This window comes from Saccopteryx bilineata, chromosome 6 (genome assembly GCF_036850765.1).
Source record: "Saccopteryx bilineata isolate mSacBil1 chromosome 6, mSacBil1_pri_phased_curated, whole genome shotgun sequence".
Lineage (NCBI taxonomy): Eukaryota > Metazoa > Chordata > Mammalia > Chiroptera > Emballonuridae > Saccopteryx > Saccopteryx bilineata.
The window spans coordinates 181156697-181180802 of record NC_089495.1 but is presented as its reverse complement, the minus strand read 5'-3'; the positions used below and the strand labels follow the sequence as shown (position 1 = coordinate 181180802).

General features: G+C 42.2%; 1 pseudogene; it reads right to left on the bottom strand.

Annotated features, from left to right (window-relative positions):
- Nucleotides 1-8359: 8359 nt before the first annotated feature.
- On the bottom strand, nucleotides 8360-9389 carry LOC136309427 (protein FAM50A pseudogene; annotated as a pseudogene).
- Nucleotides 9390-24106: the final 14717 nt, after the last annotated feature.

The following is a 24106-nucleotide window of genomic DNA, read 5'->3' as shown; positions in this document are numbered from 1 at the left end:
GATTAAGAAAATGAACTTGACCTGCATCTTAGAAGTCATCCTAGAAGTCCCATTTTGTGGTCATAGATATATCTAATAACTTTCTTGAAGCAGGGCACAGCTGATCTGGAACGAATTCTACAGAGGGTATTCCTTTTTGCAGCTAATTCATTCTGACTGTATTCATTCTAACTCTACTCCATTATCTCTAAACGCTGTTCCTGATCATTATCCTTCCATTTCAGCGATGTGCTGTGTGAGCCTTGCAATGATACCTCATGATAAGAAGTTTCTCACCTTCTCTTCCAAATAATTCCCTTTGTTATTTTAGCTTCTTAGCATCTGGAACTCTGGGCATTCAAATGCCCTTCATGGGAAACAACAGAATACCTTTTCATGCTGACCTCTATTTTAAGGATCAGTTAAGAGGGTAGGAAGCAATATATCTACAAACAGGATGGGAAGTACTGATGGCACGCTGATACCTGCACCCTTGGACAGGGAAAGCACAAATCTGGGAAATATTACAGGGACTTGGGCAAGAAAACAAGCTGAGATGTTCTGTTCATTGAATCTTCAGCGCTGATTTAGAACCTAAGAGTAGATGTTCTTTCACTGCTGTGAAATGTAAGGACAGGCAGGGCTTCAGATAACCATCCCCAAATCCGGATGCTTATCTAAACCAAACCTGCCTGCCTGGAATCCTTTTGACCTTCAAAAATAGAGCCTGAATCCACGGGTAGCCCCGCTTCCAAGGCAATTCGGGGCAGTTCCTGTGTGTAGTAAACAATATTTTTAAAGAAAATACATCATTTTCTCCCTGCTTTTCTCCAGGTGAAACCCAGACCATAAAGACAAATGTAGGGCAAAATTTAACAACAATAAAGATGACTGAAGCAATCAGGGGAGTGTTACAGAGAGGGAGAAGGAGAAAATCTAGGGTTTCATTTGTGACTGCTCTACTTTTCAACACAACTGCTTCCTCATCTTACGCCTTCAACAATGGCGCCTCTATGCTCATCCTCTTGTTTCTCTTAGTGATCTGGTATACTGCCAAGAGCTTCTGGATAGAAACGATTTTTATAGAGTAGGGCTGGCCTCAGTGAATCTGTACAAAGAGAGGAATTTAAGCTCCGAACCTTCTCACTTCCTCTCTGAGGTTATTGCTGCCCCCCTTGAACAACCTCCAATACCCACACATCTCTTTTAATGTATTTCTTCATTCCCTTCATTTCTTCACCTATTCATTTAAATATTAAACTGAACATAAGTTGCACCATGACCTGAGTGTCCTTATGTCCTTTAGTACAATCATCGTAAGGACTTTGGGAAATATTTGATCACCTCACTCTCCCAAGGCGAAAGATGTCAACGTCACACAGTGTTTCATGGAAGTAAATCCTTAAGATCACAAAACGCTTCTATGACAGAGAAGACAGTCAGAGCACATTGCTATTAGTGATGGGAGCTGAGTTTTGGGACCAAGCTTCCCAGATCCCTTAAATTTAACACACTAAGGATCAGATTCCCTGCTTGAGAGACTAACCTGCATAAGTAGGATTAGTCTAGTTAACAAAGAGTGTGGAACTAAAATAAGTTGAAGCAAATTTGGAACTGTATTATATATTTCCAGTGCCATCTTTTTTATTTTTCTTAAGTTGGAAACGGGGAGGAAGTCAGACAGACTCCCGCATGCGCTCAACCGGGATCCACCCAGCATGCCCTCCAGGGGACGATGCTCTGCCCATCTGGGGCGTCACTCTGCCACAATCAGAGCCATTCTAGTGCCTGAGGCAGAGGCCACAGAGCCATCCTCAGCACCCTGGCAAACTTTGCTCCAATGGAGCTTCGGTTGCGGGAGGGGAAGAGAAAGACAGAGAGGAAGGAGAGGGGGAGGGGTGGAGAAGCAGATGGGTGCTTCTCCTGTGTGCCCTGGCTGGGAATCGAACCCGGGACTCCTGCACGCCAGGCCGACACTCTACCACTGAGCCAACCGGCCAGGGCCTCCAGTGCCATATTTTGATAAATTAACTTCCTAGTGATATCCTATTTCTACTTTGATGTTTTTTTTCCAGCATCCTCCACTTACCCCTCCCCCCAATCCACCGCTATAGCAGACAGAGTTGCCTGGGTTCCCATCTCATTTGCTCATTCAGTTCTTGATCTATGAAATTCCTCAAGAACAGTAACCTTGGAATGGCACTCATTAACAAAACAACACAGAATAAGTGCTGGTAAGGATGTGGAGAAAAGGGAACCCTTCTGCACTGCTGGTGGGAATGCAGATTGGTGCAGTCACTGTGGAAAACAGTATGAATATTCCTCAAAAAATTAAAAATGGAACTGCCTTTTGACCCAGCCATCCCACTTTTAGGAATATATCCCAAGAACACCATATCACTGATTCAAAAGAAGAAATGCACCCCCATGTTTATGGCAGCATTGTTCACAATAGCCAAGATCTGGAAACGGCTGAAGTGTCCGTCAGTGGACGAGTGAATTAAAAAGCAGTGGTACATATACACAATGGAATACTATGGGGCCATGAAAAAGAAGGAAATTTTACCTTTTGCAACAACATGGATGGACCTGGAAACTATTATGTTGAGTGAAATAAGCCAGGCAGACAAAGAAAAAGAAAAATATCATATGACCTCACTCATTTGAGGAATCCAATAAACAATGTGAACTGAGGAACGGAATTGAGACAGAGGAGGGATCAAAGGGACCAGAGGAAAAGAGGACAGAGGGAAAGGGGATGATAGGATGGGATAAACCTGAAGGGAAGGGGGGAGGGCACTGTAGGGAGGGGGCAAGGGAGATATTGAGGGGAGTATGGGGGAGGGCAGATGCATTTGGGGTAACACTAGAATTTATGTAACACAATAAATTAAAATCAATAAAAATTTAAAAAAGAACAGTAAACTTGTTGTTTTAGTTTTGCCTCAACAGTGACCTGGGCAGTTTATGGGAGATAGTAAACATGGGAAAACTGTAAACCATCCTTCATGTAAAAAGCTTATTGCACGGTGATCCGATTTTGTTAGAGCATAAGCTTCACTGCTAGCAAACGCCTTTCAGATGAAGCTTTCTTTGCCTAGTGGTTTGCTACTGGAACTTTTACTCAGCGAATTCATGACCTTCACCTCTCTGGTTTTATAGCACTGACCACATCATGGCATGTCTATGTTAGTTTCCTAGGGTTTCTGTAACAAATTACCATAAACTTGGTGGCTTGAAAGTCAACAGAAATATATTTACTCATCATTCTGGAAACCAAAAATCCATAATCAAGGTGGTTGCATTACTCCTGAAAGCTCTAGGGAAGATTCTGTTCCTTGCACCTTCCAGCTTCTAGTGTCTACTGGCATTCCCTAGAGTAGCTCCAATCTTTCCTTCCATGGTCGTATGGCCTCCTGCTCATCTATCTTCACCTCTTCTGTTTCTTATGAGGACAACTGTCATTGGATTTCAGATCATCTCAGCTTGAGACCTTTGACTAAATTATACATGCAAAAGTTCTTTTCTCAAAATAAGGCAATATTTGATATGGACATATCTTTTGGAGGCCTCTATTCAATCCATTGCAATGTCCAATTTAGGTTCCTGATATGTTTTTCATTAATGATTTCAACAGCAAATAGGAATTGCTGAGTCTAACCTAATCTCACCCAATTTTGCTATAGCCTCAGATCTCTAAATGTAAAATAAAATTATTTGCATTTGTTTCATCAAGAATTCCAAAAAGCCTATGGAGGAAACATATAAGCATATCTATTCAGAAGAAAAGTTTCCTCCACTTGAGTTTCTTTTTTTTGAAAGTTAGGCATTCATTGGGGAAAAAAAACCACACAAAGCAACCATGATTACTTTTCAAATATTTTGGTACTGAATATATCTGGTACTGATATTCAGTATCAGAAAAAAAAGTATTTTTTTCAGTTCCCTTTTTTTGTGTATGCTTTTCTTTGTAGATTTTCTTGTTTTTAATTACATATTAGTTATGTGAATCTGAAGGCCAGATTGAGGGCTAGTGTTAAGTTTTGCATTAGGATCAGGAGCATGATTTGTGAACAGAGGTATGTTTAATAGTAGAATTAAAATTATTGTTCAAGTTGGGATGAGGACTAGAGCTAGGATTATAGCTAGGTTAAGAATAGGTTAGGGTCAGGTCTAGAGCTAGGGCTAGGGCTAGGTTCAGGGTTAGGTTTACGGTTAAGGCTAGGATTTGGGTTCAATTTGGGCTAGAGCTAGAATTGGGCAAGAATTAGATTGAAAGCTAACCGTTATAATTTGAGCTTGGGTTAGTTTAGGATTCATGTTAGAGTCTAGCTTACATGTTAGATGAGTATGATCTTGTCTGATCAAGTTCTCTGAAATAGTTTTCTCTTCTGTAAAACAATTATGACATTGGCCTGATAGTACTTCCAGTGGGAACAGCTACCAATGCAGAGGGAAGCTCTCAGCCAACTCCAAAATTGAGTGAAAATGACATGGATTTTTTTTTTAGTATTATTGCAACTTCATTAGTCTAGAATAAAACTAAGTCTGAGACTTTTTGATGATGTATTTTTTAAAATATACTATTTATAGTGGATCCTAATTCATTTCTAAATTAGAAGTTACCCAACTCTGTATGCTGTATATAGCATTATTCTAGCTGTTTAAGGGTGGATATGGAGAAATTTATTTATAATAACATGGTCCCTTTCTTCAAAGAATTTCCTTCTCTAATTATTTGGCTAAACAAACCCATCTGAAACTACAGTGAGCATTTGAAGGCAACATGTGGAGTGTGCCTGTGTGTCTGTGTAGTGTTTGAGGTTATCATTGGTGAAAAGTTTAGCACAGAATCCCATCAACGAGGTTTAGTGTAGTCACAGCAGGTGAGTTTCACCAGGGTTTTACAATCTGGCAGGGAATTGGAAAGACAATGGGAGATGATATTTTGTTGCCAAAAAAGTAGAATATAAACTGTCAGGAAGAAATGACCATTTTGGGTCCAGGAGGTGTTGAACACAGACTACAACATGTTTGGTGTGTGGGAGAGGAAAATGGAAATAAGTTGGCATTATTGTAGTGGAAGCAAACAATCAGGAACTTTGAAGATCAGGCCAAGAATGGTGATTTAGCTGTTATGCAAGATAGGAAATGGCAGAGAGCATTAACATATTCAAAATCAGTGGTGTAAAGACCATTATTATGACCTGAGAACTGAGTAAAAGTTGTGAAGATTACAAACCGAAGCAGGGATACCCAGCAGAACTCTGTGGAAAGGATTGAGGCTCCATGTCTGAGTTGGCTAATGAGAATTTAAATGATAAGAGAAATGGCTACAGAAACATTGAGGAGGGGTATGAGACCCCTGAATAACTGAATGGAAAAGATGATGGTAGGGAACAATCAAAGATGGCCTTCCGATTTAGGCTGGGTATGGGGAGAACCATGGTGACACGCCTGACAATGACAAGGGCCAAATCTTGGATTAATCAGGCATACTGACCTGGATTAATCAATGTTTAACTTCCAAGACACAATAAGTTAGTCCTGGAACTCAATCTCCAAAAATGAAACAAAACAAAACGAATCCGCGTATTTGGTGTTGCAAAACCTCTCCGAAACCATGGCTACAGACACATGTGATGGCTCACAGCACACATTCAAATTCTGTAATTTTAGAGGAGGGACTGTTCTTTTTAATTAGCACATATCCTCCTCCTTTATACTGCATATGTGACGTGGAAGAATATTATGTTTACCTGAGTATTCACAGGTAACTATAGTTGTTATTCTGCCTTGCACCAACTTCTTAACCTGTGTGTTGCATATGTGTGTGTGGTGTGTGTGTTTGTGCATGTGTATGGTGAGGGAAAAACAAATAGCATGACCTCAGATGTGAAGAAGATAACACTCCTATGTCCTTTGTGTATTAAAGTGAAAAACAGTTATGGGAAATGACTTTTTTTTATTTGAGTCTCAATTAAAAGTTATTTGGATATGCTCTGGCCGATTAGCCCAGTGGTAGAGCATTGGCCAGGCATGTAGATATCCCAGGTTTGATTCCCTGTCAGGGCACACAGAAGAAGCACTCATCTGCTTCTCCACTCTTCCCTCTCTCCTTTCTCTCTATCACTCTCTTCCCCTCCTGCAGCCAAGGCTCCATTGGAGAAAAGTTAGCCTGGGAGCTGAGGACAGCTCCATGGCCTCCACCTCAGGTGCTAGAATGGCTCTAGTTGCAACAGAGCAAAGCCCCAGATGGACAGAGCATCGCCCCCTAGTGGACTTGCTGGGTGGATCTCTATCGGGCACATGCAGGAGTCTGTCTCTCTTCCTCTCAGCTTCTCACTTCAGAAAATACAAAAAAGAAAAGTTATTTGGGCCTTACTCATCCAGCTACAACTTCAGAACCTCACCCTAGCTTGGACTGTGAGGTGTGGTATGGTCAATGTGAGTTTAAACCTCCTGCCCTCGGTCTGAAGAGTCTCAAGTCAAGGGAAAACTTGAGGCTGGAGCAATGCTGTGCAGTCACCTCCCTCTCAAACCCTGATGAAGATAAAAGGGTCCACAGCTCCATCATTCTTTGTGACAGTTCAGCCCTGTTTTGCTTTTCTTTGACACAGATTTGTCCTAGGGCCTGTTCCTTTTCAATGTGGTCCACTTGCCGCACCCATCTGGAAGAGCCTGCTACTATGGTCAGGGTTGGTTTGGCTAGCTGCACGCTTTCCTTGCTACATTCTTTTTTTAGAGCTTGCCAAATGTGGGACAATGGGTGTGTCTTGTTGACATCCTGTGGTTCATCAGATATGTAGGATCACTTCACTGCAACCTCTTTAGAAGCCTGCAGCTGTGCTGGGAGGCCCAGGTCAGCATGTCTAAGAGGAAGCCCAAACTCTGATTCACATTTAACCAAAATGCTTGAGGGGAATGGGAACACAGGCATGCCTCACTTTACGAAATACACAGGGCCTTCCTCATATCCGAGATTAGTGATTTATGGCTGCAAATATTGGCCTGTCTTTCCAAACCATAATTTTTCCCAAAAAGATGACTATGTCACTTAAGCATTTAGACATAAGCACTACACACAAAATGGATTTCCTGGGTCAGTTCTGATGTTCAAAGTCTGTGTCCCATTCTTGATTTGCCCCATCCAGACCACAGGGCTACCTTTAAAGGTGAGTTTGGAATACAGAGAATACTAGTGTGTAGTTAAAATTCATATCCCATGGCAGGGAAGGCTCCAAGGACATAATTTTGGACTGGAGGAAGCAAACATCACCACAAGTTTGTTCCTCAAACAATGACCTAACATACACCATATCCCCTATTACAGATGTAAGAGGATTAATGACTTCATTTTATTAAGCACAAATGCTCCCTCAGGTGGCTAAACATTCACATGTTAGTATAATATACTAACATGAGGTCTTTCAGTCCTTTCTCTCTTAATACCTGTAACTCCTGGGAGAGGGCTGTGAGGATGGAGTGTTTGCTCTATTCCGAGATGTATTTCAGGAAACATTATCATTAACTTGAATGAATAAAAATATAATTAAAGTTTATGTATAATGAGGGTCCAATAAATATGTTTAACATGAAAAATGGACTCTCAGAGAGAGAGAGTTTAATCAAAAACATGGTAAAGGCCTGACCTATGGTGGCGCAGTGGATAAAGCATCGACCTGGAACACTGAGATCGCTGGTTCAAATCCCTGGGCTTGCCTGGTCAAGGCACATATGAGAGTTGATGCTTCCTGCTCCTCCCTTCTCTCTCTCTCTCTCTCTCCTCTCTAAAATGAATAAATAAAGTCTTTAAAAAAATGGTAAAAGTTTAAAATTCAGTGACTTGATGCAAGGTATAGAGATGCATTTTACCCTTCTTGCAAACTTCCTGTAGGTTTCAAGTTTTCCAAAGTAAATATTTGGGGAAATATTTTAAATAATGAATTCTCATACCTGAAGTTTCATTTGAAATCATTGATCCAGTCAACTAATGGTTGATACCATCAATGCTCATATTTTTTTTTTCTTTTATAAGAACAAGAAGACTCTGAACAGTATTCACAGAGGGAAAGGAATGGTGTTAGAGAACCAGGAAGTAAAATAAGAAGGGTGTCTGAGGGCCAGAAATAAGGAGCGGGGTGGTATGAGAGGAGACTGAAAGTGGAAATGAGATCGAGGAAAAGAAAACATTGATTGAAAATATCTTCTAAGTTTCCTGTCAATATGATGGATAGATAAACATGGTACTTGCGTCCTCCCACAGCCACATCTAAATTACAACTAAACTAAAGAACAACCATCATGCAGGACCACCTGAAGTCTGGCTGAACGGAAGTCCTGCATCAAGGACATGAGGAAGCCAGCTCCGCCTCTGCATTCATTGGATCGTGTACTTGGCCCACTTCCTCCCAGTCAGTAGGGTTCCCAGCGACTGGCAGGCTTGTTCTTCTCCAGCTCCGTAGCACAACCTTGTGACTTGTCCTTCTACTCAAAGGCATCACTCCACACATTGTCAAGGACATCAAAATTAAAGAGTGGCCCATTCTCTTGCACCTGATGACGATGATGTGGAAGCTGGTGCAGTGGGGAATGATCAGGTCGACCTTGATGCCCCTGAGCCGCTCCACCCTTGCTGACCGGAGCTCACTGCAGGTTCTGCAGGACCTCCAGCACCTTCTGCAGAACGACTGCACGGTGGTGCCCTTTTTCATCCTCACTGTCCACCGGGGCCCAGAGCCATCCCAGTAACTGAAAGTGATTTCCATCTCCTCGTTTTGATCTTAACTTTGATCCAACTCTGCTTCCCACTCTTGCTCCAGCTCTTCCCAGAGCCAATTCTCCTCTTCTCCAGGGTCAGCAAAAAGCCTGTGTCCACATCTGGGTTCTTTCCCAGTTTCCTCTTCTTTGTGGTGATCTCTTCCCTTTACAACTCCTCCTGCGTGGCCTCCTGCTCCACCCCTCCCCCTGCTCCTCCCCCCCCCCCCAGTGGAGGAGAGACTGGTGATCTCCTCTTTAATTTTTATTTATTCATTTTAGAGAGGAGAGGGAGAGACAGAGGGAGAGAGAGAGAGGAGAGACAGAGAGAGAGAGAGGTGGGGGGAGGAGCTGGAAGCATCAACTCCCATATGTGCCTTGACCAGGCAAGCCCAGGGTTTCGAACCGGCGACCTCAGCATTTCCAGGTCGATGCTTTATCCACTGCACCACCACAGGTCAGACAAGACTGGTGATCTCCTGCTGGGCCTCCTCCTTGTACTCCTTCTCGCGCAGCTCCTCCAGCTTCAGCTGCAGCTCTTTCCACTTCTCCTTTGCCAGTGCCTCCCGCTTGGCCTTCACGTCACTGTGGGTCCCAAGTCCCACGGTGCTGAGTGTGAGATCTGCAAATGTCTTGTCAATGTTGGATTTCATTGTGTTCTCCCCCGTGACCCACCGCTTCCTTTGCAACAGCTGCTCCTGGTGCTTCGCTCACTTCGTCATCGGCTGCCTGGCATGCCTCCTCGCTCACGGTGGCCTTGCACCAAGTCACAGTGGCAGAGCCAACAGGACAGCAGCCTGGCAGAGTCGGCAGCTGCAGCGACTGCTGTGTCCCTGCAGTTGGCAGATACTGGTGCCATGACGCTGGCCACCATGGGATGAGCCGCACCCCACCCTGCCCTATCTCACATACTAAGCAGAGTCACCAAACAGAAGGAAGGGCTGAGAAGCCCAGCGAGCTGGTCCCATACCCACGTGTGGCAGATAAAAATCAGGAGAGATGTCTCTGCCTTGGAGGTCCCCCTTGAGAAGCCAGGGGTTCCAGCATACACCAGGTCCCCCCAGCCCAGGGTTCCAGTGTGGGAAGAGAAGTCCCCCTCACTTCAGCCTGTGAACACCAGCAGGGAGTGTGCCTGAAGCAGACAGAGAGCTGCTGGAGCCCAGGCAGGCCTATTAAAGGGCTCGCACACAGACTCAATCTAAGTCACTCAGTCTGAGCTGCAGCACCGGGGCAGCAGCCTGAAAGACACTGTGGACACAGGGGAGGAACTGAATAGTCTAGTTTTGGGAGAAGTATTGGTTAGGTCGCTCTCTCCCAAACAGAATTGCTGAGGCCATTGTTCCTTTGCTGAGAAGCCCCTTTCCCCCTCCAAAAAAGCACACATACACACACCCGCGCCCAGTCCACAGGTGACACCGTATCAGAGCCTCAATGAACCTGGCTCAGACTGTCCACCCCACCTTGGTGATTCCCTAAGACCCCACGTCATCCCACTTGCCAGCCCATCCAGATGTTTCCAGTGGTTTTCCATATAAAACACCTGTCTCAGCTCACAGTATAGACTTTCTTAAAATATCTCTAAGGTCCATAAACCCCAAACAAGTGGCATCTGGCCTCGGTGTGCCCTGTGCTGGCTCTTGCTAAGTGGCCACAGGCCTAGCATTAGTGGGAGCTGGCTTCAGGTCACAGCATGGCCTCTCCCAGGCACCTCCAAGCTCAGCACAGGTAGCAGCCCTCTGCGGATCACTCTGCAGCTCACACTGGTGGCCCCAGGGCAGGGTATAGGCAGCAGCTGACCTTAGCCAGCACCTCCTGAACCAGTGCACCCGAGGGACAGTTTCAGACCATTACTTTCCATGATAAAATTAATAGCAAGAAATGAATATTTAACTAATAACAATAGCTCAATGGAAATTTGTCTAAAATCTTAAAGAGGTCAGTAAAGCAAAGGTTAAAATGATTGCCATAACTTCCCCCACCTTGGTATTTGTTGAACTGATGACGAGACCCAATGGTCGTGGTAAAAGGGACAGGACATACACACTTGCGACTGGATCTGGAGCTCTGATCCTGCTCTGGGATCTGGGGAAAGTCTCATCAGCTACGTCAATCTCGATTGCCCCGTTTGTACAGTGGGTTTGGCAACCCTCTTCTGGAGCCGCTGTGAGCACCAACACAATGACTCTCAGACCCATCCCCAATCGTTTTCAAACAAAGGGCAGGACACAAGTATTGCTGCTGCTGTTATTACTTGTAACAAAAACAGAAGTCATCAGCATTTGGTACCATATTCATATACTTAAATATTTTGTTCTTTTTTAGAGTATAAAAAAAATCTTGAAATCATTAAAATTACTCTTGTGATTGTGATTTCTTAATTTCATAATTATAAAATCTAAGTTTAACTCCAGTCCCTCTTATTCAGTTCAACTATTTCCAAATCAGGTAAACATAACACTTATTTATATATTAATCAATTTCCTAAGTACCAGGCTTTCCTCACTACAGAACATAGAATTTAATGAAAATTATCCCTGATTCTTTAAAAACACCTTATCATTAGAAAAATAGGACAGAGTTTCCAAGAATTGGGGTTTTATAGATTACTAATATTTTTTAAAATAAAATAAAATGTGTGTGTCTGGCCAACTAAGAATATTACACACACGTACAAACTCTTTATTAACTATCAAAGCCATTTTATAAAAAAGAAAGAGAAATTTAATAAAATATCAGAATAGGCCCTAGCCAGTTGGCTCAGTGGATCGAGTGTCGGCCTGGTGTGTGGACATCCTGGGTTCAGTTCCAGTCAGGGCACACAGGAGAAGCAACTATCTGCTTTTCTCCCCTCCCTCTGCCCCCTTTTCTCCCTCTTCCCCTCTTGCAGGCAGTGGCTGCATTGGTCCTAGCCCTGGGTGCAGAGAATAGCTCATTGGTTCAAGAGTCAGCCTCAGGCACTGAAGATAGGTCTGTTCATTTGAGCATCAGCCCCAGACAGGGGTTGCTGGGTAGATCCTGGCAGGAGCACATGTGGGATTCTGTCTCTCTATCTCCCCTTCTCTCACTTAAAAAATAATATATATATATATTACATATATATATTATTATATATAATATATATAAATATATATAGAAACATATATATGTATATGTTATTAAGTAAATATATGTCTTAGTTTATAACTGTTCTTGTCCAAAATAAAAGAAGAAAATGTGACTATCAGGGCTTTTCCTTTGTGTTTGCTTTTGTGATGTCTTCTTTTTAATTTAATAAAAGTTACAGAATGTAATACTAATTCCTCTAAAGAAAAGGCAACTTATGGAAAAGAAACATCTTTAAGGTACGTCTTTCTTTTATATTTCTCATTTGAAAAGAGATTTATTTAGAAGATAAAAATATATTTTATTATTTTGTCTTTTCCCTAGTATTTACTCATATATTCTAGGAACACATTATATGAGAACCATGATGTTAAGCATTCTTGACTTAAAAATTATTCATCTAGTTCTGCTATTCAAAATTTGGAAATTCCTGACCTGTGGTGGTGCAGAGGATAGGGTGTCGACCTGGGAATGCTGAGGTCGCCGGTTCAAAACCCTGGGCTTGCCTGGTCAAGGCACATATGGGAGTTGATGCTTTCTGCTCCTCCCCCTTCTCTCTCTCTCTCTCTCTCAAAGCTAAATAAAGTTAAAAAAAATTAAAAACAACAACAAAAAAAAACCCCCAAAATTTGGAAATTCAAAAGAAAAGAACAGATTAATTTGGGGATTATTCAGCCCTTGCTTAGGGAAAAAATTTAAAGTGGAAATCAAGTTTGGAAACTAAATGAAGTCATGGACTGAAAATGTCCTTCAATAAATGTATTAAAAATGAAAGAATAGTTCTAAAAATATACATTGCTCTCCCCTTCCACACATTACCTTAATTTCAATAAGTAGCATCTTTCTGTCCCTCTGAACACGTTCAGAAAGATTCCACACTCTGACATTTCTTATCACACACAGCCAGTCCTCAAGGTCACGCCCTTAGTCATTCTTCTCTGCATCTAAAGTCATTTGCAGAATTGGGTGTAGTCTAGAGTATGCTGACTCTTCATTATTCTCTATTCTAAAAGGTCAAAGCATAATATGGAACTTCTTGAACTTAAAAAAGACAGCTTAGATAACCAGCTGTGCTCAAATTAAAGTGTCCAAAAATAGCATTTATTCTCCCAACAGCAAGGACTGATATTAAATCCAAGGGAGTAGGAATATCCCCTAACGAGACTTCACACGGCACTAAGTCAACCACTCACATTTCACAAGTTTCAGTAACACTCCTTCAGACTGAACAGAGAAATGAATGCTTTGCTTTACAGTTTCAGCATCTATAAAGAGATAAATTCTTCCACCCATGTATAAATCTTCAGAGGATTCCCTGCTATTTAACTAAACAGACTGACAAGTTGTAGAACTAAATTTTGTTCCTTGGAAAATTATCATATATCTACATCACTGGTTTTTAACCCATGCTTTACTGCTTATTAATAAGAATTTCCTTACTTTCTATGAGGGTTAACTAAAACATGGACACACAAGATAATCTGAGAAAAATTAGAAAGTAGCATTAACATTTTGGTCAATATAAGAAAACTGGTCATTTTTTACAAAAGTCTCATGTTGTTAAACGGTGGCATGGTTTCTACTCCAATACACATGGTTAATTACAGTTCTTCAAGACCTATAGCTTAAGGACTCTCACTTCAGATAATGAGCGTTAATAAAGTCCTTCTGCAGTGGGATCTGCTTCTTCTATGAATATGCATATAAAAAAAAATTTAAAAGTCAGGCAATGTTATCAGTACTTCCCAAGAAAATACATAATTTTATTTCCTTCATTTTTTTAAAACGTTTTTTGGAATAATTACAGAAATCATTTTGCATTTCTATTATCCAATAGACCGAAGTTGATGTAGCTTGACATTTGGTTTAAATATATCTTATTTTCCCTCTTGTACAGGACTTGTAGGTATGAATACAGAAGAATATACCCTTACCACCATAATAACTTTCTGTATGTTAACGGTAGCAAGCCAACAAAATCCATAAATAACAGATCATAATACACAGTGTCATCAAATCACTGGCTCCACCATTTGATCCTGAACACACTTAACAGGAATATTAGCCCATCTGAGGTCAGGCACCCCATTCCTCATCTATCCTGCCCACCCAGCTGTGTGCCCAGTGAATAGCATAACCTCTACAACTGCTCAACTTTAAGCCCTGTGAAGATGAGAGAATCATGTGGACCATCATAACAGAAAGCCTAGCACTCACTATGAGATTAATTAAATCAATGTGATATAAAAGGATTGTTGGATGAATGAAGGAAGGAAGGAAGGAATGATGAACAAAAGCAAAGAAGCCCCAGGTGGAGATAATGTCATGAAGGCAGTGGCTGGTGGGCTGAATATAAAAGCATGGTAGGTAGGTTGACTATTTTTGGCCACAGGAAAACATTAAATATTCTTGAGGTAAAAGCGGGTTGGTAGAACTGTTATTTGAGAAACATTGTGGTGCTTTTTATATGATGGATTGGAGCAAGAAGAAAGTCAAAGGAGAGTCAAATACATCCACAAGCTTTACCACAAAAGAACATCACCTTCCAAGTGGTTCTCATTTCTCTACCTGTCACTCTCCTTGTGACTCTTTCCAAGACTGTTTAAATATCTTTTTAGCTTAGCTTTTTTCCTCCTTCAGTCTATTCTATACTTTACCACTAGATTTATTTTCCTAAATCACAGTTATTTTTTCTCACATTCATCTAGTCAGAAATCTTCAACTGTTCTCCACTTCCTAATATATCATGTTAAAACCATGAATTTGAGTGCCCTGGCCAGGTAGCTCAGTTGGTTAGAATATCATCCTGGTATGCCAAGCTTGTGGGTTCAATCCCTGGTCAGGACACATACAACAATCAATGAATGAATACATGAATAAGTGGGAAAACAAATCAATGTTTCTCTCTTCCACTTTCCTCTGACTGTAAAAAATAAATAAATAAAAAAATAAAAATCAATTTAAAAAAAGCTTTGAATCTGGTATTAAAGGCTGTCAATATGCAATACAATGGATGCAGTGAAAAACATTTTACATTGGTATTGGCAAAAAAAAAAGTTCAAGTTTTCAGAATCAACTACTTTTTAACTAACTTCCTCAACTAAGTGTTAAACTAGACAGTTCCTAATGACCTTTCTAACTTAGAGTTTTATGTTTTGTTTGACCTGATGTTTTAGGAGTCTTTATGCACACTACACTGGTGGTTCTCAGACTTCACTGTCTATATGAATCACAGAGGAACCTTATTAAAATTAGACTCTCACTTAGTAAGGATGAAGTTTTCTCTGCTGTTTCTGGTCTGCAGATCATGCTCCAAGTAACAATGCCCTAAGTTAGATAAATGTCATAGAATTTCGTGGTGGCAGAACAAACAATCAAACAAAGTAACTTCTTTCCTTCCAAACTTTGCTGAATCTGTCAGTCCACTTGGAATGTCCTCCCATCCACATTCACCAGTCAGAAACTATCTCATCTTTCATTATCTATCTGGTTTCAGCTAGAACGCAGTCATCTCAATAAAGCTCTTCCTACCTGCAATCCATTACCAAGCAGGGGAAGCCATCTTGTGTTCTCTGATATCCCCTAGATCTTGGTGTATCTCTAACAGCATCATGAAAAACCTTGTGTTAAGAGTTATTTAGCCTGACCAGGTGGTGGCACAGTGGATAGAGCATCAGACTGGGATGCCAAGGACCCAGGTTCAAGACCCCGAGGTGGCCAGCTTGAGTGTGGGCTCATCTGGTTTGAGCAAAAACTCACCAGCTTGGACCCAAGGTCACTGCCTCGAGCAAGGAGTTACTCAGTCTGCTGAAAGCCCACGGTCAAGGCACATATGAGAAAGCAATCAATGAACAACTAAGGTGTTGCAATGCGCAACGAAAAAACTAATGATTGATGCTTCTCATCTCTCCGTTCCTGTCTGTCTGTCCCTGTCTATTCCTCTCTCTGACTCTCTGTCTCTGTAAAAAAAAAAAAAAGTTATTTGTATGTTTCGTCTCTCCATTCTAGCTTGTGAGCCTCCTGAAAATACTAATGGTGGCCACCACTTTGAACTATGAAGTAAGAAGAAGACAATTCTAAAGAAAGGGAACGTGGTCACACTAGTAAGTATCTGGGAAGTTCAAACAAAGTACATCTCACCCCAACACACTTCTTTCTATTTCATCTGGCAGGTGTTATAATATGCACCAGAACACTGAACCTGACACATTGCTGGATTTCCAAAATAGTTTGTTTGGCAATGGAGAGAGAGCAGAAGTGATAGTCCCGTTTTTTGCATGCTAACCCAGTAATGAAATTGTCTCTACATCTGGAACTTGAGAGGAGTGATCCAGAACAGGGCAGCTGGGAGCAGTCTGTTTGGAGAATAAGCTGCCTGATTCTATCTACAGAGCTGAAAAATTAATGTACTCACCCTCATTGGCTCAGAAAATTTTTATTTCTTGAAATACAAGGGCAGTAATGCAATACATACAAAAGCCTTTTAGGTTGCTGAGTCCAAGTCTCTTTCGATTTGGTGTATTCTATAATGACAAGAGGCCATTTGATGTATGTTTTAGCATGAAGCCAGTTACATCTAAAATACGAAAACATCAGTCAGGGCAACATGATGTTTTACAAAGCATGAAAAAAAAAATGTATTGCATTTATAACCTGTCTTTAATCCATGCTCTATTTCTTTTGCAATATATTTTATTGCTTGGGATTTATAGCGTCATTTCTCTGCATGGTTTATGCAACAACACACATCAATGTATCTGCCTTCAATCATCAAAGGGCAGAAATTAGGTCAGACATCAGTTGTTTGCTAAGCTCATCTGGATTAATGAAGGTCTGGAGCTTGCATTCAGCATACAGAGAGAGCAATGTAAGGTATGTCCGTAAGTAACGTCAACTTACTTCTGAACTTGTAATGCCCAGATTTATGTCTGCCATGTTCTTAAATCAAAACAATATTGACTATTGCGATAAAAACATTCCTTCCCACTTGCAGCTGTTGTTCCAAATATAGCCCTGTTAGTTTTCAAAGAATGATTAACCGATAAACTTTCTCATAAATCTTATTCATTAATTTATAACTTGGGTCTGAGGTGGGACTTCTTTGGGTGACTTTGAATGGAGTCAATTTGTTCCTAAGTGAAAGTGACTCTTGCCATCTCTGTTGGTCCCACCCTAAACCCGTGGCCTGAGAGAAATGGAAGCTGTTCAGACTGCAGAGGGACTCCCCAAGGAGGTTAAGTCACTGTGCTTGAAAGCTCTTTGTACTTTCTCCCAAAGCCCATAGTTCAGAACATTTGATTCTCACAGTCACCTTGTGAGGTCAGCAGAGTGACTAGGTCTAGTCGACATATATGGAAACCGAACCCCTATGATTTGGTGTAAGAGATTAGAACAACAAAACAATGACAAGGCAGGTTTCCATTACTACATATGGGTGCCCTCTCCATACTATGACTTTTTAAGATAATAACAGGCCAAGAAGGAGTAAATAAAATGGCAATTAAAGATCCAGAATGAGTCCCAAAATTCCAAAAGCATCTACTTCATGTGAATGAATAGTTTTCTCAGTGGGTGAGATAATTGTAGAAATGGGCGAGCAGATAAGCATTTTACTGCATCCTTCCTGAAGGCAAAGAAAAAGAAAATGAAGAAATGATCAGCATCATCAAACCTTTGATGAGCACCTAGAAACTCAGTTCATCTCCTCAGCTTCATTAAAAGTCTCAGAAACTTTTAAGAAGGAGCTTGAGATGACATATCCAGAATTGGTAGTTAATGAAAAAGATTCATATTGTGTGGGTCTCTAAGTCAATGATTCTTTAAATGTTTCCTCAAGTGATAAATACCTTGGTACCTTAACAAAACCCCAACATACAAGAAACAGTATATCAGAGAACATAAACTTAAAAATTTACTTCTTGGAAAGATATTTAAACTCTCTAGGTATAAAATTTCTGATCTGTAAAATGGAGCTGGTATGAGTTTTAAACAAATTAACATACCCTTTTGTATTTTTTCTGGCAAACAGTCAGTGTTCCATGAATGTTACCCATGCCGTCTCACCTGTACTTTCTTCTACCTGCCCCTGGAACTGAGTCAGTGCTCTTGATCTTAGGAGACGATACAGAGAGAAGAGAACTAGACTTCAGTGGTGCTTTCCCTTCTTCTCTCCTGGAGAACCGTCAAATAAGCAGCTCTGCAGGTTAAACCAAAGCCCCTTTGTGTGCTTTTCTCCAGAAGAAATTAGAAGCAGAGTGCCAGGGTAATAATCAGCAGTATAAATAAAATTTTCATTTGTGTCCAAAGAAAGAAAGGCATTTGCCACAACTATTCATTAGAAATAATGGTATTCTACAGGAATCTTTTTTTAAGTGTTTACCTCTAGAATCAATTGACAGAGAGAGAGACACAAAAAAAAATAAGAGAAAGAAATAGGGTACATTTGGAAAATTGAATAGAATTTCATTGATTCTTTTAGGACAAGAGCAATAACTTTTCTAAGAGAAGTTCAGACAAAGCCAGGAATGAAAAACGAAACAACACACAAACAAGGGATTTGAAAGGGAAAATGTATTTATAACGTATTTGTCTTTCATACCCTATTTTGTCAGTTCTTTTCTACTGACTCTAATAAAGTGGCAACAAAGAAAGACAAACAACACTCTAGGGCCAAGTCTTTTCTCCTGTGATGTGGTCAAGGCTTGTAGCCACAGGTAGACCAGATGTTCTACTGGAGAAGTTCTCAATGATGCTGGCCGGAAATGGTCTTCTCACTTAGAGGTGAAGGTTGGACAGAAGTTAGAGCTCCTTGCTCACGATATGAAATTTCATTCTTGAATGACTGGTTTGGGGATTCTCTGCTAAAGGCTTTTTGGATGATGTCTGCAGAATATGTTTTTCCTTTAAGCAGACTTGACTCTTTTTGACATGTTTTGAAAACATCTCATGCCATTACAGAGTAGAAAGGGGAGAATGAAAATCAGAGCTAGATCCATGGAAAAATTCATTTTAAAAACCAGGCGATTTTGATTATTTGAGATGTGCTTCCTGAGTAAAAAGTGCTTTTAATAAAAAGGTTTGATGAATTGGGATTCTTTTCCGAATGTCCTTTTGCTTAGACACTCATGGGAAGGTGGAGGCAGGCAGGGGCTTATGTCTCCTTACCCAAGATATGGGCACTATAGCAGAATGTTTTCTAGGGTTTGGAAAATTGAATTAATTTCTTTATGCTCTATAAACCAGGGTCCTTCAGTATAATGATGACAATGATGGTGATAATGGTGATGATGGTGAAATAGCATTTTATTGGCTGCTTATTTTGAGCCAAGTATCATTATCAGAAGTTTTCATGCTATATATCATTTAACCCTCATAAAAAGCTAAGTATATGATATTATTAACTTCATTAGAGGTGAGGAAATTGAGCAAAGAATCATGATGCCAAGCATAGTGCAGGCCTTTGCTCACTAAAGTAAAGTCCTAACAGAAAGATAGGCCCATCATGTACTGCCTCGCAACTTAACCCTCAATCATGTTTTTGGTGTGGCATGAGGGTTGAAAATACATCAAGAGCTGAAGTTGTAGTTATCAATAAACCTGAACAACCTGCTCAAGGACAGACTACCCTTGACCACAGTGGTCTCTTTGCCGGCTGCCAATCAATCACTATAATGATACTAACAAAAATGTTCAAACAAGATTTACTGTTACAAGATTGTCTGTAATTTTTCCTTTCCCCTCTCTCTCTTATAATTCTTTCATTTTTTTCACTGCTGACCATATATTAACTATTTTCCTTTCTGAGCACATTCTCACATAGACAATTAAAACTTTCCGAGTTATTTCTGACATGAGTCCTAGAGAGGTTAATAATCTCACCTGAGGTCACGCCCCTAATAAGTAAGGGAACATGTGTTTGGATCCAGACTGCCTTATTTGCACTAGATGATCTCCAGAAAAGATCTGAAGCCGACGTGCTCTCATTAGAACACAAAGGGAGTTTCCAAGTGAGAAAATGGTGGCAAGCACAGGCTCCAGAATTACGTTCATCCATTCTCTCCCTCTCTCGCACATATGTGTGCACATGCACACACAGGTACACACACGCATACACCCACTTCTCTCACACAGGTACACACACACGCATACACCCACTTCTCTCACACAGGTACACACACACGCATACACCCACTTCTCTCACACAGGTAACACGCACGCATACACCCACTTCTTTCACACAGGTACACACACACGCATACACCCACTTCTCTCACACAGGTACACACACACGCATACAACCACTTCTCTCACACAGGTACACACACATGCATACAACCACTTCTCTCACACAGGTACACACACACGCATACAACCACTTCTCTCACACAGGTACACACACACACATACACCCACTTCTCTCACACAGGTACACACACGTATACACCCACTTCTCTCACAGGTACACACATGCATACACCCACTTCTCTCACACAGGTACACACGCACGCATACAACCACTTCTCTCACACAGGTACACACGCACGCATACACCCACTTCTCTCACACAGGTACACACACGCATACACCCACTTCTCTCACACAGGTACACACACACGCATACAACCACTTCTCTCACACAGGTACACACACACGCATACACCCACTTCTCTCACACAGGTACACACACACGCATACACCCACTTCTCTCACACAGGAACACACACACGCATACACCCACTTCTCTCACACAGGAACACACACACGCATACACCCACTTCTCTCACACAGGTACACACACACGCATACACCCACTTCTCTCACACAGGTACACACACATGCATACACCCACTTCTCTCACACAGGTACACACACACGCATACACCCACTTCTCTCACACAGGTACACACGCACGCATACAACCACTTCTCTCACACAGGTACACACGCACGCATACAACCACTTCTCTCACACAGGTACACACACATGCATACAACCACTTCTCTCACACAGGTACACACACACACAAACACCCACTTCTCTCACACAGGTACACACACATGCATACAACCACTTCTCTCACACAGGTACACACACACACATACAACCACTTCTCTCACACAGGTACACACACACGCATACACCCACTTCTCTCACACAGGTACACACACGTATACACCCACTTCTCTCACAGGTACACACATGCATACACCCACTTCTCTCACACAGGTACACACGCACGCATACAACCACTTCTCTCACACAGGTACACACGCACGCATACAACCACTTCTCTCACACAGGTACACACGCACGCATACAACCACTTCTCTCACACAGGTACACACGCACGCATACACCCACTTCTCTCACACAGGTACACACACACGCATACACCCACTTCTCTCACACAGGTACACACACACGCATACACCCACTTCTCTCACACAGGTACACACACGTATACACCCACTTCTCTCACACAGGTACACACGCACGCATACAACCACTTCTCTCACACAGGTACACACACACGCATATACCCACTTCTCTCACACAGGTACACACACGCATACACCCACTTCTCTCACACAGGTACACACACACGCATACACCCACTTCTCTCACACAGGTACACACACACGCATACACCCACTTCTCTCACACAGGCTTCCTGTGACCCCCCCCTTTTGTGATTCCTATTTCTTTTCAAGGATTCCGCTGGTATTTATTTCAGGAGAATTCTGCAAAGGCAAACATGTTCAGGAAATGGGGTTGTACTTTTAGCAGCAAAGGATGGCCACAATTCCCAGAGTGCACGAGCAACCCCGGGAAGGGAAAAGGAACAGCTGTGGCTGGAGCTGAAGCAGCACAGGACGTGCAGAGGTCCAGCAGAGAGCCACCTCCCGGCTGCTGTGCCCAGTACGCTCCTCGTCCAGTTGTTAACCACACTCACCTCCTGGCCATCTCCAAAGGCCTTTCTCTCCATCACAAAGGCCTTATGGCCTCTGGTGAGGTCTCCTCCTTTATAGCCACCAAAGTACTTACAGCCTGTCTTACCATGACTGAATTTGGTACATGCTATTTCCACCTTCCCCTCTGGCTGCAGAGCTACGGGTGCCACACCAGGGGCTCCCACCATAGCCGTGTTCCCCAGTGAGCCTCCCACACAGCACGCACATGGTACGTAGGCATAGATAACAGAAATCTGTGGCTGATACCCAGTGGTTTTACAGTTAATTTAGTAACTCTTCCAAGATTTCCTTAAACATAAACAACAAGTCAGCAGGAACCAACCAGAAGTATGCAACCAAATCTATTTGATGGCAGAGTTGATCTTTCCAAATGGGAAAGAATCTTGAATTTCTGCTGGTTATCTTTTCCATTGTCCATATGTGTCCATTTTTTTTCATTATTTTTTTCCATTCACATAAATATTCTTGGTGACTGTAAATAAATGTCAGGAAACATTTCATATAATAAAGAGTAGCCAAGGCCCAGGCCAGCTGGCTCAGTGGTAGAGCATCGGCCTGGTGTGCAGGAGTCCCAGGTTCGATTCCTGGCCAGGGCACACAGGAGAAGCACCCATCTGCTTCTCCACCCCTCCCCCTCTCCTTCCTCTTTGTCTCTCTCTTCCCCTACTCATAGCTAAGGCTCCATTGGAGCAAAGTTGGCCTGGGTGCTGAGGATGGCTCCATGGCCTCTGCCTCAGGTGCTAGAATGGCTCCAGTTACAATGGAGCAATGACCTTGATGGCCAGAGCACTGCCCGTGGTGGGCTTGCTATGTGAATCTTAGTCAGGCACATGTGGGAATCTGTCCCTCTGCTTCCCCATTTCTCACTTCAGGAAAATACAAAAGAAAAAAAAGAGGGGAAAAAAGAAAAAATTAAAATAAAATAAAGAGTGGTCAAGATACTTCCAGGTGATGCAGGAGTAAGAAGGAAAATTGTTAGGGCAGAGAACTCAGCATAAGGGCCACATTGATGTTTATCCACAAGGCTACACAGACAGATTAAAACTCCAATCCGGGAATGGTTAACATTGGGTCAAGTTAGAATAAAACGTTCACCCTAGACTTTGCAATTAAACATGCTTTTAGAGCAATATAGTTCAACTAACATCCCTTTTGAAACTAATTTGAAATGTGGTAGGGTACTCAGCATCTTCAAAAAGGTGTGAGACAGGCCCTGGCCAGTTGGCTCAGCGGTAGAGCGTCCACCTGGCATGCAGAAGTCCCAGGTTCGGGACACAGGAGAGGCACCCATCTGATTCTCCACTCCTCCCCCTCTCCTTCCTCTCTGTCTCTCTCTTCCCCTCCCGCAGCCGAGGCTCCATTGGAGCAAAAGATGGCCTGGGTGCTGGGGATGGCTCCTTGGCCTCTGCCCCAGGCGCTAGAATGGCTCTGGTCGCTACAGAGTGATGCTCCAGATGGGCAGAGCATCGCCCCCTGGTGGGCATGCCGGGTGGATCCCAGTCCGGCGCATGCGGGAGTCTGTATGACTGCCTTCCCATTTCCAGCTTCAGAAAAAATACAAAAAAAAGTGTGAGACAGACTTTCTTTTATTGAAAATTAAGAGGGAATAGATTAATCCTATGAATTAGTGACAGAACTGGCAATGGAATTTAGGTCTTTTGAAATAACTTGAGACAGCTCCTCTTTCAATTCTACAAATATAGCATAGCCATGTGAACATGATCCTGATGCTTGACCAGCCCATGTTCTGGGACCTCTATGTGTGGGGTCCTTTTAGTACTCAGTTCTTACAGTGGCCTCTTCTGAACTGAGATGTCTCGTTCTTCAGGGAAGCCTAGTTCGTCCTTACCAGTAAGTCCTTGGAAGCTTATGAGACCATATCCTTTTGAGTCTCAAGCATATTTACCATCATCTTCAAGATTAACACAATAGCCTGACCAGGCGGTGGCGCAGTGGATAGAGCGTCGGACTGGGATGCGGAAGTACCCAGGTTCGAGTCTCCGAGGTCGCGCGCGGGCTCATCTGGCTTGAGCAAAGAGCTCGCCAGCTTGGACCCAAGGTCGCTGGCTCCAGCAGGGGGTTACTCGGTCTGCTGAAGGCCCACGGTCAAGGCACATGTGAGAAAGCAATCAATGAACAACTAAGAAGTCGCAACGCGCAACGAGAAACTGATGATTGATGCTTCTCATCTCTCTCCGTTCCTGTCTGTCTGTCCCTGTCTATCTCTGCCTCTGTAAAAAAAAAAAAAAAAAGATTAACACAATAATTACAGATTTACTTCTTGTTAAACTGCACCC